This window comes from Chelmon rostratus, chromosome 3 (genome assembly GCF_017976325.1).
Source record: "Chelmon rostratus isolate fCheRos1 chromosome 3, fCheRos1.pri, whole genome shotgun sequence".
NCBI lineage: Eukaryota > Metazoa > Chordata > Actinopteri > Chaetodontiformes > Chaetodontidae > Chelmon > Chelmon rostratus.
The window spans coordinates 16852476-16868035 of NC_055660.1; positions in this window are offsets into that span (position 1 = coordinate 16852476).

Genomic DNA, 15560 nt, shown 5'->3' on the forward strand with positions numbered 1-15560 from the left:
GTCAGGTCAAAAACCACCTTTAGCCCGTAGACCCTCAGGTTGGCGTGCTCAGGCTCGTGCAAATGACTGTGGAAAAAGTGGATGTTTCCCTGTTGAGTTTTCAGTAAAGCTGCAGCTGCTCTGTTACCTGGTTTCTGCGGCTTGTTCCACTCCTACGTTCTTGTTCTGACTTTCATCTAACAGACAGCAGCCTCGCTGTTCTCCGATCCGCTCCCCTGCATCTGAAATGTAATCGTGATTTGAGCGACAATCTCATGCACGACATCGCATCATCATACGACAATTACAAACACTTGCAGAAACAATTCGGCTTGTAATTTCATTTAATTTTACAAGCACAGTAGCGGTCACATCGGTGTCTGCTGAATATGTATAACTCAGCGGGGTGGTATTTGATGTGCCGGTTAAACTTTTCAGTGGAACTAAAAGCAGGACTTGAAGCCTACAGATCACAGAAGAGAATAGCATGATAGGACAGGTAATTATCAGCACCATGAAAGATGTCATGGGTATGCCAGTGAGCATGACTCCAAATGGTGTATAGTATAATCTAATATGTGGGCGCTATCATGCTATAGATCCCATTTGTTTCATGGGAGACGGATGAACATGTTAGAGGAAATGTAATAACAAGAGGAGGTAAAAAAGGAAGAAGAAAAGAAAAAGACAGAAACAGGAAGTGAGACAAGTAGCAGGTAAACTCCCAGGATGATTTGATATTGTGAAAACAAACAGCTAATTGAGAGTAGAGCCAAAGGTTCCTGAGCAGCAGGTGTGTGTTATGTGTCTGAGACAGGAGTGGGTGAAACAGACAGAGAGAGAGACGTGAGTTCACAAGCCATCATCACCAGCAGTTCATCTCATCTATATGCTAAAGCCTCAGGCTCTATTTGCATGACAAGATGCTGAAACCCCTACAATCTGTGCCCTGCTAATTCCTGCATACATCCCATGCTGCATTCTGACCGCCGTCTCTGATGTAGCGGGCCCCTTTTTGTCAAAGCTGATGTGATTTTCCCTTCTTCCCATGGATGAGAATAATCCTATTTCCCTGAGACATGAGGCTCATCTTTCATATCAATACTCGTGGTAAATTAGTCTGAGGCACAGACATGGAAAATGGACATGATAGCCCATATTTATGGGTGAATTGGGTTATGTGGCTGGCAAACACAAATGGAAGAGAAACCACCGGTATTCTCTGGAACGCTCCCAGCAGCGGCGGCGGCAGCAGCGCACAAGTCGTGTGTACATTAAACAGTGGCGCGGTGGGGAGAATATGGGTTTGGAACCCCTGGGACATTGTGTACAATTGAAGAAGTCATTACAAAATCAGCTGCGTATGGTAAAACGTAGAGCGCCAGCAAATCTACGCCCTCTCACTTTGACTGACTGCCTTCGTTCATTTCCATCCAGACAAAGCCGGGTACCTCCTGTCGCTTTTCAAAAATGAAGCAATGTCCTGCAGTATGCATGGCCTTTCCTGAAGAGCACGTGCCCACAATTTGAGTTTAACGCTCCCTTGGGAGCGTGCATTTATAAATATTTGAGCTGTGGAACATGAAGCATAATTGAGAAATCAGGCGGGGGCAAATATTCCTTTGTTAGATCTAAGGGGAAAAGTGACGGCTACAGCTGGACTTTGCTACCATGTCGGCGTTGTTCCTTCAAACGAAGCGATAACACAGGCTTGTTGCGGCACATTAGACTGCATTATGCTGTGTAAATAATAGCCTATCATTTGTGAAAGAGAGCTTAAGGCATTGTTCCAAAATGCCAAGAGAGAGCCCACGATTGCACAACAGTCTCCTCGCGGCAAACCCTTCACGCACTCATATCTGAGAGATCTCCCACTATGAAGCCCCTGCTCGCTGATCTCTGCCCAGGTTGTGCTCAGCAGAAACACTTTTAAACTATGCCAATGAATTCATAGCTTCCCCATCCAACAAAGGTCAGCCTTAAAACGGCTCTGTGTGCAAGTCTGCAGGGAGTCACATTATGTGCTCCCACTTTCACAGGGCGCTGTTAATCAATACAGCACGCCGTCTTGGTGTGTGTTTGTCCATCCATGCATGCATGCGTGTGTGTTAACTTGTGTAGGAGTTAAACTCAGGCTGCCACGCATTTTGACCATTCGCCTCTGAAATACCCGCCATGACCATGTATCTATATATGTATATACACACAGGTTCGATGTCAAACTTCTGCATCAGTTGATTTCATTCTTTAATTTGCGGTGGCTTTCAGCGGGGGAGTAGGAGGTGGGCTGAAAAAGAGATGCAAAATGTGAAATACGAGACAGAAAGAGACGGCTATGCATGGGCAGCGGAGAGGCAGACGTCAGCAGGGAGAGGGCCTGGCTGTGAATACTGATGGGATGATCATTTGTGTTTTGATTGCGTACGAAGCAGCCAGTCAGGGGAGGATGGAAAAAAAAGGGACAAGTAAAAGTGGGAACCGAGCTTTGGGGAAGACGACATCTGGAGCGGTCTCTCACTCTCTCCTCGTCACGTTTTGTCGGGTTCTTGTTTGTTCCTGGGGGAACTGCTCGGCCCGTGGGGGAGTCATCCGAGGGAAATACAGACATCAATCTCCCATAACACGCAGGAGAAATTGGAACACATCAAAGTAGCGTTCTCAGAGCTCGGTTGGGCATCAGTCAAGAATTACGTGATGTCACGCTCAGGACGCAGTGCCCCCCAGCATCACAAATGCATGCATGGGAAACAGTTCATAACCTTTGTTCCCGTTTCATAAAACATGTCACGGCCTCGCTAGGCCCGTCTTGAGAAGTCGATCAAGCCAAGCAAGCGGATGTTTACATTCTGGCTATCAGTCATCCTTATTCATCATTAACATCCTGGCAGCTCGAAAAATCTATTTCTTCAGACTTAATGCCTCGATGAAAGTGTCGCTGAACATATTTCTATCAATAACTCTGCTGTCAAAATGGATTTTGACTGAGCAGGTGGTGAGTCGCTGTGAAGCGGTCCTCAGCACTTAGCGCCCTGCTGAGCTCTGATCATAGCTGGCTCCTCCAGACTGTGTGTGTGTGTGTGTGTGTGTGTGTGTGTGCGGTGCCTCCTGCCCTCTCCACCCTCTCTACATGGAGTCTGTCCAGGGCTCCACAGTAGTCAGTTCTCACAGGATTTCAACCCCCCTGCGGGAATTTAATGATAAACAGCCAAGCTTATTCTGGAACATCCCTCCCCCACTTCTCCTCCTCACATCCTCTTCGCTCCTCTCCTCTTTCCTTTCCTTTTCTCTTTTCTCTTTCATTTTCTTTTCTACTTCACTCACCTTGCCTATTTTCTCCTTATTTTCCTTTCCTTACCTTCATGTTCTTTCCTTCTGTCCTCTTTTCACCTCCTCTCCTCTACTAACTTCTTGTTCCTTGCCTTACCTTTTGCCCTCCTCCTCTCTTTTCCACTCATCTCCTTTCCTTTTTCCTTTCTTTCTCTTTTTCTCTCACAATCATTTTTGTCTTATTTCCTCAGTTGTTTCCTTTTCTTGTCTTTAATTTGCTTTTCCCCTCTCTCCTTTCCTCCTCTCTCTTTTCCTTTTCACCTCCTCTTCCTCTGAATCTCACCTTTCTTCCTTACGTCTTCTCTCATTTCATTTAATTTACTGCTCCTCTCCTCTACTTCTCTCCTTTCCTTCCCTTTTCATTCCTCCCCACTGTTTCCTTTCCTTTACTTTTGGCTGATTTCTCCTCTCCTCTCCTTTCCTTTCCTCTCCTTATCCTTTCTATCTTTTACTTTTTCCTTTGCTCCTCTCTTTTCCTCTATTCCTCTTTTTACCATTTTCACCTTGTCTCTTCATCTCAACCGCATTTTTTGTTGTTTCTTTCCTTCTCTCCTTTACTATCTACCATTTCCTTTCCTTGTGTTTACAGTTTTTGCTTTTTCATCTCCTGTCATATCTTCTGTTTTCCTCATCCCTCTTATCTCACCTGTCTTTCGTCCTTTCCTTTCCACCTCCTTAGCTTTCTCCTTATCTCACCTTTCTTTCTCTCCTCTTCTCTCCTTTATTCTCATTCCACTTTCCTTTCCTTTCCTTTCCTTTCCTTTCCTTTCCTTTCCTTTCCTTTCCTTTCCTTTCCTTTCATTACTCATTCTCTTTATCCTCTCTCCACGTCCTCCTTTCCCTCCTCTTGCATCTGCTGACCTCTCCTCCCCAGCGACCAGTTGACTAAGTGGGAACTTGTAGCAGAAACATGAAAACAACAAGCCAGACACAAGGCAGAGGGATGCAACTGCAGCCTGGAGATAAGAGACAAACTGCCTGTGATTTTTGGAGTTGCTCCCCGTCACACACACATCTGCTACGGCTGCTATGTTTCAGTACAGGAATTATAGTATTATCAGAGGGGGATTCAATTACAGGGACCTTGTGGGTAATTTCAGGGACCTCCCAAAGGTGCTGCATCCATACTCCAATTACAGTGTTGTTTTGCAGGGACATGATGAACTTATCATTCTGATGTGGCACTGGGGAGATGCATTGCAAACAGGAACATTCAGAAACAGTACAATTAATAGCCTATTTCAGGGCTTTGCTGTCCTAAATCTGCTGCGGTGGAAAAATAATCGCTGCCATGTTGACTCAGGCATTAGAACGTTATAAACAATAGCTCAAAAGAGAAGGAAGGAGCAGAAAAATAATCTGTTTCTTGTTGTTTGGAGCAGACGTGAGCAGAAAGTCTGCAGCCATTAGTTATAAACAAACACAAAATCAAATGAACGGGTGGACAGGGTAGTTTTAGGAAGTGTGTAGCTATCTCCTTACAACACGGCCCACGGGGATATTTGATTGGAGAGAGATTAAGGTGTTTACTCAGAGGACAGACTGTCCATCATAAAACAAAGGTAATTGACTGAGTGAATGAAAGACACAGAGCTGAGCCCCATAGCCTGTGTGTGTGTGTGTGTGTGTGTGTGTGTGTGTGTGTGTGTGTGTGTGTGTGTGTGTGTGTGTGTGTGCGCGTGTACGTGTGTAGGTGTGTGATTGAATGCACATGTGTTGAATGTTATTATGATCATTAGTGCCTGTGTGAGCATTGTTGTTTGCATTGATGTAGAAGAGTTTTCCTGCCAGTGTAACTGAATGAGTCTACTTGTGTGTACATGTACGTATGTGTGTGTGTGTGGTTATTTCTATGCATAGATCTCTTAAATTGCCTGTTTTTCTAGAAACATTTAATACAAAATATTTTTTTTGGAATTGCTTTATTTCACGTGCCATTTGTGGTTATTACTGCTCGTGTCTGTCAGCATTACCTTGGCTTTAATCGGCTTTCTTCAAATGGGTTTTGGTTTTTAATTTTATTCTCTTGTATGCTTATTGCCTACTAGTGTTGTTATACTTTCACAAGACAGTCAAGTAACCTGTTTTCTTAAGAAAATCACTGAAGTACAGGACTGAGTATTCATGCAATATGTGCACACACACTGAAATGAAACAGTAACATTGGGTCACTTGGGCGTAGTGGAAACGAGCTGGGAACATTAAATGTGATTATCTTGCTATCATAGATAGGCTGTAAAACATGTTAGCAAGCAGTTTCTCATTTACACAGTCGCAGAGCGACATTAATATTCATTTAGCGCCACGTTTCGTCCAGTGTTCACTCATCTTCCCGCTCTGGTTTGCTCTGTACAAACTCTTGAGGCAAATGTCTGGCTCTAACTGCTCCACTACACTCACCAGCCAGTCGCTCACTGTCCGTGTGCCAGTTGGTGTTTGGCAGGAGGTGTACAGTGTCTTTACAAGAGCTTGGTCACAGCTGCCTGCTGCGGCTAAAAATGATGTCATGTGAGTGTACAAACACTAAAGCTGCCGGCTGGAAAACCAAAACAATGAGCTAAAAGACGATATATATACCTTCAAAGAGCTGGAGGAAGCTGCAGCTGAGGGAAATTACTTGCTAGTTTTTAGGGTTAGGGTTAGGGTCGTTAAGGACATGCATACTTTTTTCACCACTCTTGCTTTGGCGTTCAGATAATCGAAGCGAGCTAGCATATTTTGTGAGATCATGTCTTATTCATATTGTTTGTCATCAGAAAATGTTGGTGCTGGATCGGGGACTTGGTTAGGTTTAGCGAGAGTCGTGCTTTACGGACCTGAAAAAAAAACAAAACATCGGCACTCTCTGTTTTCACGTGCAATGTTTTGTCGACCTGTCCATCCCCCACAGACATTGTCGCTGTGTAACAATGTCACATGACTTCCTACTCAGCTCTGGTCATACACACGGCGGCTGCTGGAGGGCTTTGTGACTTGGACGTAAACAGATGTTGTTTTGGTTTACTTGCTGGAACGACCGATGCTGTCGTTCCTCTTGGGAGGACGGCATCGTCCTTCAGTATAAATAGGCTGACAGACAGTCGCCAACAGCAAAGGACCAGTAGAGCTGCATCCAACTGACGTGAAAACCTCAAGGCAGACTGCTCCAGAACAGCTGCATTATAAAGTTTAGCACATCGCTTTATTGTTCTTTGAGTCGGTGTGGTATCCTCTTCAATTGTATGATATTAAAATTGTTTTGTGACAATACTGTCCTCTACTTCGTGATATGTGTCTGCAATATGATAAAAGCTTGTGCTGTGGCTGAGCACCACAAACACCAAGAAAATTGAGTCTTTATTTGTATTAATGGCAGTGATTTGTCGGTTATGGTTATCGTGTTTTTTAGGCCACAAAACACACTGCTGTGTAGCGCGACCCGAACCCCGGGGTCTGTTTTGTATTTGGACATTATCGTTAAACACTGTCTGCTCTGTGCTGTGAATCCACATTACATCAGCCCCCGCCTATCTGCCCTCTTCTCTTTTTCTCCCAAAGATGAGTAAATACCTAATTTGCACAAATGGTTTCATCATATGACGCTTTGGCCTCCGCAATATCCGCTTGCCACTTGATGCATTGTGTTTCATTTATTCGTCCCAGTGGGAGATTTTTTTTTTTTCTGGTTAGTGTTTGCTCCTAGCATTAGCAGCCCCAGCTCAACCTCCCCCAAGTGCACAGAGGTGATACTAATAAAGCACCTTTTTATGTAAAAAATCAAGAGCCACATGAATCACTCCCAGGCTTTACTTCGAAATGGAAATGTTGTCATGACGCACAGACTTTGAGGGAGAAAGGGACAGAAGTGATCCTCCCACTGCTCTACGCAGAGTGTGGAATTTTCTCTTCTTCTGAGCTCGTCTATCAGTTTGTGGCGTTTTCATTTTTGACAGAGAAATGAGAATGGAACGGACAGCGGCAGAAAAGCAGTGGGACTTGTCACAAGTTGTAATTGTGGAGGAATGACAGGGTGTGCTTTACTTTGAACCATCTGAACACGGATCAAAACTCTTTGAGAAATCTTTGCTGAAGTGCTTGAAAGAATATTTGGTGGTGTGAAGAACAAGGTTTTACATTCTTTCTATGTCCTGTAACACATTTTCTTTATAAAAGTGGAACAGACTTTGCCATTTTTTTCTTCTCTACATGTTCTCTGTAGTGGCAAGCAGACAGCTCAACAATACTGTTGTATTCAGTGTTTATTTCCTGCCATGACTCAGCAACACATTTAAAGACAGAGCTGTTGTTTTTGGACAATTACAGACGGTCTGGCAGAGGAGATTAACGCAATTAATTACCATGCTGATTGTGTATGCATTGCATCGTAGCAATTTTCAGGCTTTGTTTAAGCAGGCACATTGGCAAAGACCCCCTCATTACACCCCACACATTTATACCTTCACACCAGTGTAGCCAGTCTCTCTCAGGCAGCTGCAGATGCTGGGAGCATCAGAGATTCACCTCTTCCACATGCCTCTTTGCAGAGTGGTGCATGTTTTTGCTCCTGCAGATAATGATCCAAGATGAGTACAAGCTGGAGTCATCGCACCAACATATTTCCAGTGAAGCTGTAATGGCATTTAATGGTGTTTCAGGAATCTAAAATATCAACAGGAAAGGTCAGGAAATGAAAGATCACACAAATATTCAGGTGTGGCAGTTAGCTAAGCTGCCTCGGGAGCAGACAAGAGACCTCCTAACATACCTGTAGATGAACCACAGGCCACCTTACCTGTAAACTCACCTATCACCGTTATGTTGTAAAGGATTCCAGCAGTTGGATGTTGAAAATAGTCATATAGTCATCAAATTCCATCAAAATAGAGGTCATGATCTTCAAAACTACATTTAGTCTATAGTTTTCACAGACGAAAAGAGGTCTTGTCTGGGCTTTGCTGTTATCAGCCGCTCCAACAACAAATTAATTATCTCTGTCTAGCTCGTATGTTTTCCTTTCTGACATGTTTTGCCATTAAATGATGCATTTCTTCTCATATCAAGACACAGAATCGTGGAGTTTCATGATGGAAATAACAAGCTAACAAGTCGTTCCTTCTGGGATTCTGGGTCCATAAAATCACATCTTACATAGATCACTATGTAGTCTGGTTGTAATTCTGGAAAATTAAGAGAAGCATTAACATTTCACTTCCCAACAGCAAAGATCAAAATGCTGTTTCTGGTGGACAACTAGTCAAGAGAAGTGAAAAAATACTGCATGCAAGCCATCAGTGGAAATTAACTGAGGACAGTGTTTGTGTGTGGATGGTTGTGATGAACATAAGGTGACAGGTTTGGTTTGGACACTCCAAATAAGCCTTTATGGCTTGTTGGTGAACGTGCGTTAGACTTTGGTCTAAAATATGTCTGTCTTGCACATAAAGGCAGAACCACACAGGTGGAGATGGATAAATAAACTATTAACACAGCAGGGGAGCACAGAGCAGCTGCAGGAGTGTACCGACAGTAAATGACATGAGGCGCATACAGATATTTACATGGATTCACATGTGTGTGTGAATTTTTTTACACACTTATGAGCCTTTATCTGAACAATGAAAAAACAGAAAAAAGTGTATTAATTTAGATCTGCTATAATGATAAATGTTTTTAATCACCATTTTGCGGCTCCTCGTCTACGTGTGGGAGACTGTAACCTATTGTATCGATGGGTTGATAACCTATAAGTCTATATGCATCTGTTTGACATAGCAGCACCATATCTCCCTTGAGTTTAAGTGTAAAAAAGTCTTAAATGCGCTGAATGAACTGCAAACACTTTTGGAAAAGACTTCCAAATCACTACATGGCTTGTCAACTCTTTACAACGCTGAACTATAAAGAGGTTTGAGACACAGCCAGTGGATGTGTGTGATTTTTCTTTTCTTTATTTTTTTGGCATCTCTCCTGGACCAGAGAAAGTCCAAATCAAAGCCAATAGAGACCGGATAAATTGCGCTGAAGTTATGAGGCAGAGCAGGTTTCAATGAGGAATGCTTACATTTGGCGCTTCATGGAAACCGAAGGGCAATGAAAAGCCTTTTTTCCACAATGTGACAAATATCTGCTGAAGAAAAATAACCCACAGAAAATCAAAATGTCAAAAAAAAAAAGAAAATGCACTGATTGCACCACTGCTGCGAAAACCTTGTGGCTGATTCCTTTATTGTCTGGTCACTTCTGTGTGAGGAAACGTTGTGTGACCTGAGGGCCTGTGACATACAGTGACTGACAAAAACAATCTGTTTCATCATCTTTTTAACACCGTATCACTGACAGATTCTCGTGTCACACACGACAGGTCGATATTATGGCCGCTGCGTAGCAGACAAAATGTCACAGTAAAATTTCAGCCATACATCAACATGAGCCAGCTCTGTTTGTGAAATAGTCACGAAATTTAATCTATAGTTTCGTGTACACGGACAACAATGTTCCCTTTTTTTTTTTCCTGACTGGACCATCAAACTAATAATGACGAATGGAGCACAAAGAGCAGCAACGTCTGTGTAGGAAGGTCGTGGTGGTGGTGGTTGGGGTGGATGGATGAGTCAAACACAACGCTTTCATTCATCCTGCGTGAAACCAATAGCCATCTTTGATCGCTTTAAGGAAATCCTAATCTTGACCCAAACCTGAAAGTCTAACTGGACGTCAGATATTTCTCATTGCTGACTTGACCGCGGTGGATGTGGTGCGGGCACTAAAGATACTTCCAATTGAAACACAACAGTTAGAAAGTCGTGCTGAGTGTCTGGAAAATGCCATAGATCCAACCGCGTGACTACTTCACGACCTGCCGTGAGGCTGTGCTGTATGAGCACATGGCTGTTTCCTTTGCTTGATGAGAGGTTTCCACCTGATAGACGGCGACAGGCCGACACCACCTTGAGAACGAGTAAAGTTAATGCTCCTGAACATTGTCTGTGCTGTGCGAGCCTCACAGCTGAAAGTGAAGTTTTCTCTGAGCCACTGAGGAGACGTTTAACGAGGCCTAAAACTAATAACGCCTGAGCTGTGAAGAGTGCCATTTGTCGGCTGTGGAGTATTTCATTACCACAGGATGGTTTATCTGCCCTCAGCATCACATATGCATGTGAACCAAACCTGCCAGTGGACACATAATCAGAGGAATGGAGATGAATAGGAAGGACGGGAGAGGGGAAGCCTTTTATTGACACATCAAGTCTTTTCTGGGAGTGACTGTTATTATAGAAAGATAGAAATGAATCAATAATGCTTTGACATTAAGCGTTTTATTGTGTTTGAATAATGGCCGCCGAAACAGCCGGATGATTAGGAAGAAATGAAAGCGCACCTCAGATTGGAGTTCTATGAAAGCTGGGCTTTCATTAAATAACACAAGTTGGATACAAGTTCTCGTTTTCATCTCTCACTTTAATCATCCCTCAACAGTTTCATGAAAGCTTGATTTGCATAACAAGCATTTTATTCACTTTTTTGACTTACTTTTCAAAGCTTGCCGGGAGATGGTGGCGCCTCGGGGTTCAGGTGTATCCACCTCTCTGCTGTTCATGTGATTCTATCTCCTCCTCTGCCTCCCAGCGCTGGCCTCAGTACTGGGAATTTCTGGAAGGCAGCCTCTTCCTTTGTACATCGATTTCTGCAGCAGCTTGTGGGCTAATTGCCCTTATCAAAATTATGACCTGCTAAATGATGGCTGTCTTTAATCGCCTGCACCCTCGCCGGCAGTGACTGACATTTAGTACAATTAATTAATGCAAAGACAGCAGGGAGTTGGTATCTGCTCCGCTTGGCTAAGATGGCAGCTTGCGTTATGTAACACAGCCAGGGGAGGCTTCAGAAAGAGAGAGCTGGCAGATGATATCTCACTATCAGCGAGGCTACACTGAAGCATTGGAGATGTTCAAATAAAAGCTTGCTGGTTTGAGAGGATGGCAGTGTGGGAAGAGTTGCCATGGGAAAGCTGCTATGATCTCCAACTGACCATTTGCTAAACCCCTCCAACTAACAGCCAACGTCCAGTCACGGCTTACAGCAACCAGCAGGCCTACCGCGGATTTGGATATCTCCAAAGGCTGCAGCTGTGTGCACGTGGCCGCTCAAACGCAACAGCAAAAGTGTAAGGAATGGATTAAACAGTGACTTTATCTGCACTAATGCAGGCTGCAAACTTTGGCATATGTGACTCACTAGCTCAACGTGAGCTCATTGTTAGCTAACTACATAATTTCGCGGGGTTACAGGTGACATTAGAACAATCTCCATGTAGGACAGATGCTGCAAGGCTGCCGACTCTCACTCGTTGACCGCGAGGCTCACACAGTTGATGCCTTTCACGCACTCTCTGGCCATTTTCCATGTCCATTTTCTCATGCAGTACACACATGCACACTGTAATACAAGAACAATGCTATTTCTTTATTTCTGCGTCTTCTGCGAGAACCAATGAAAGAGTTCACATAGAGTGAGTGAGCTGGAAACATAGCATATAAAATAAGCTGCAGACGGCCGAGTTGTCAAGAGCACACACTTGAATGCGTGAATTAGCTAGCTACAGCTAGCTGTGTAAAATACTGCTCATATTTTGAAATGGTTAATCCATCTGCTAATGCTATGCTAGCACTATAAACCGCATGTGCAGTGCTAGTTTGGAAGCAGCGGAAGACGGGTCAGTTCAGTTTCCAAGATTGGAGAGTGCATCGATCAGAGAAAATATTCACAACTCGTCTGAAAATCTTGCTCTCAGATGAGGCCGATCCGAGAAAAAGAGACGTGTGAGGGAAAGAAATGAAAAACAAGTGAAGAGTGGAAGCAGGGAAACTCATTTTTTATCAACGGTACAGCGATTCATATTGGTTACATGAGAGAATAGATGCGAGTGAGTAGATACGATTCACTGGGGAAATTAATTTGACTGTTCCACCTTAACGTTACAACTGCAGCTCTGACACTGATGCACTGTACAAATCTGTTCAGAAACGGAGGAAAAAACTTTCACATTATCAAAACAGCGGACGCAAATGGCAAAATCCAATTAAATTGTTGCAGACTGTTGCAAATGTTGAACAGGTGTAATTAGTGATTAATGCTTCACCGCTTTTTGGTTTGTTTCACCGTGTTCTGGCTGTGTTTGCTCCTGCTGCTCTCCATCTGTCATAAACAAACATGCATTCCCCTCAGGTGGAAGTGGCCTCTCAGGTTATTTGTATTTGTGGTCGTCATTTTCTGAAGTTCCTTTTATTCTCCTTTTCCCTCTCTGCCTCTCGCCATTTGTGCAGCTGATTTCTTTTTATGGTTTTGCCAGCTTTTAGCCTCATTTGCTTCACCTGCTGCACGTTATGCGCCGTCCCCTTCTCCTTCTGCTGAGTGTTTTATTAGTCTTTATTTGAATGCCGACATGCTTCCCCACAATGAAGAGGCTCTTTACGTCCCCGGGCCATCTTTATCAAAAAAAACATTTGTTTTTTATTCTACTAGCCTGTATGCCTTAAAGTTTTCAAATGTCCCACAATGAAAACAAATGATGAATGCACATCTGCCACTTTTCTCCAGAAGGTTGCCATAACCTACGAAAATGCAACGTCAGGGCTTCTTCTCTGCGGCTTCAAGACACATATTCAGCCTCAATGCTGTTATGGTTTGACTGCCAAATTCTGCCCAGAGGCTGTCAAAGTCTGATTGCCAACTGAAAGCTGTAATCACACGCCATGTTACATCTTGTATTTCTCTGAGCTCGTGTAGTCTTGCACTGCTAACCAAGGCAGAAGCAGCCCATCCCACACCTATTCCACAGGGGAGGAAGACAATCCTGGTTTGAATGTTTCTGGTACACAAAACTCATATTCCTAAAATCACTGCTGTTGCAAAATCATTTCTTGTCATGGCTGAAAAGAAGCCGAAATGGGGGCACAGTTTGAGTTTTGCAAAAAGAAAAATAATCCCTGTGGTGCTCAATAGTAATACAGCCAACAAGGTAAAGAGCTGAGCTCTACAGATAGATACATCTAGTTGCAGGGCACAGTTCTTAAAAATCAATACAGCAAACAAAAACAAACAGCATCCCGCATGTAGGTAGTTTAAGAGATACAAATCCCAGGAAGAGAGACAGCACATAAACAAAAAGTAAGACCAGAACTGTAAAACCTTGCCAGCTGCCTCCAGAGGCTACAATGTCAACAGCATCACAGCTCATTACAGTGAAGCGCCGCATCAGTGGCCTTGTGAAAAGTTCACAATTAATGTCTGATGGTGGTCTCGAGCCATCAGATTGAAATGGTCTATCACCTGGGGATGAGTGTGTTCAATACATGTCATAGCAATCTGCCAGTTAGAAAATGTTATATTTTGTTGCTACAGTTCAAGGTATACTCATCAGTTGGTTTACATTGGCAATGAAGCAAACTGCTATGTGAAAAGTTTCTCTCATATACCAACATATATGTAATATTAACGTAATTTACACGCACAAAAACACAGTTTTCATCAAGATGTAAATGATAATTTTACATTAGGATATCATTTATATGAGCTATATTTGGACTAAATGGACCACAGTGTCTGTTTTTATGCAAAATAATGCCCATGACTGGTCCAGAAAACAGTGTGTGGACATTAGGAGCTTTGTGGGCAGTGAATTATCACCTGACTCTGCAGAACTCACCAAGTCTTTTAGTGTCTTATAAGCTTTGAGATACCTCGTCAAGGCACAAAGTGTTGATTGGAGGATTTGATCTTGACTTGACAATAGATTGAAAAAAATTGAGACTTTGAATATTCACAAAAAAATGTATGGAAATCTTGCCTACAGAGTTATGAACTGTCACACAAAATAAACGAACAAGAACACGGACAAAGTGAGACGATATAAAAGTGTAGATTTGGAGCAGATGTTTGCTTGTTTGCTTGCTTTTGGTGAATTCTACATCCCAGCCACACCAAAATGATTTACTACAGCACCAGAAATGATGATAACAATAAACATGTAAAGCACGAACGCACAGATTTCTGCTCTGTATCTAATTATATGACGATTTATGAAGAAAATGTTGCAAATTCATTCAAAGCCATCCATCCTAACTGTATGTTTGATGTTTTGTAGCAGCGTTGTTGTCTTTGATGTTATTGCGCCCCACTTGACAACTTACATGACTTTAAGAGCTCTCGAAACCTGATGGGGAAAAAAACAACAGAAAACATAATCAGTCCTGAATGAGTCACTATCTCTCCACTGCTGTTTTGCTTCCCTGAAAGGGATGATTTTTCTTGAAGAGCGAGGCCTCGAGAAGAACTGCTGCAGTGGGCGACAGAACATCTCAGGAAGAAACCTTGCAATTTAACTGGAAAATAAAAGCAATTCCAACTCCCACAGTGCTTTTGACTTTGAACTATAAATGCATTTCCAACATTTTGAGTGATAAACCTAAATTTAATACATCCATGAGGCAGGTACAGGCAAAAAATACAGAGAAAGAATCAAGTTTTGCTTTGTTTGTTGTTTCATTGGTCTGATATCATGTTTTAGGTGTTGTTGGAGGCCAACTGACACCTAAAGGCTTTGTGAATATTGAACTGGCATTTGTCAGGTGACCAGAAAGACAAATTGGTTGATATTATTGCTTTGTTTCTGCTGGAGGACTAAGCAGGAAAATGTTGTTTGATACATTAGCTCAACTTCATTTGCTAAAGGCTAATTGCTGTGACTTTGAATTGGAGACTGTGTCCTCCCCAGTGGTGGGACTTATAAATTCACGTACACTTATTCAATATTTTTCTTTGCCCAAAGATTTGACTTGCATTTACAGTGGACTTTTATTCATGTCGTTAGCCACTGGTGATTCTCTCTCACCTTCTGCCCTCACTTCTTCAGTATTTGCTGCAGCTGTAGGTCTATTCCTGTGTGAGAGAAATGTCAGATTTCCTTACATATGTGTACACACTTGGCCAAAGCTGATTCTGAATCTGATGTGAAAGCTACCCAACTGTCTTTGTTCATCTTCATCTCTTTCAGCAGAGGTAATCATTAAATTACTCAGGGATACATTTTCCACACCAGTATTCAGAGGTTGTCGTCATTAACTCCTCTACAAGACTGTGTAACTACTGAAAATGACAGTGATGGTGATTTAAAGGTACAGTGAGTTCTGGATGTGTACTTGATGTTTTTGTACAGGTGTCAGGTATGTGTGTGGCAGAAATTCCTCGATGTTTTGTCTTTATTGAGTTAGACGGCT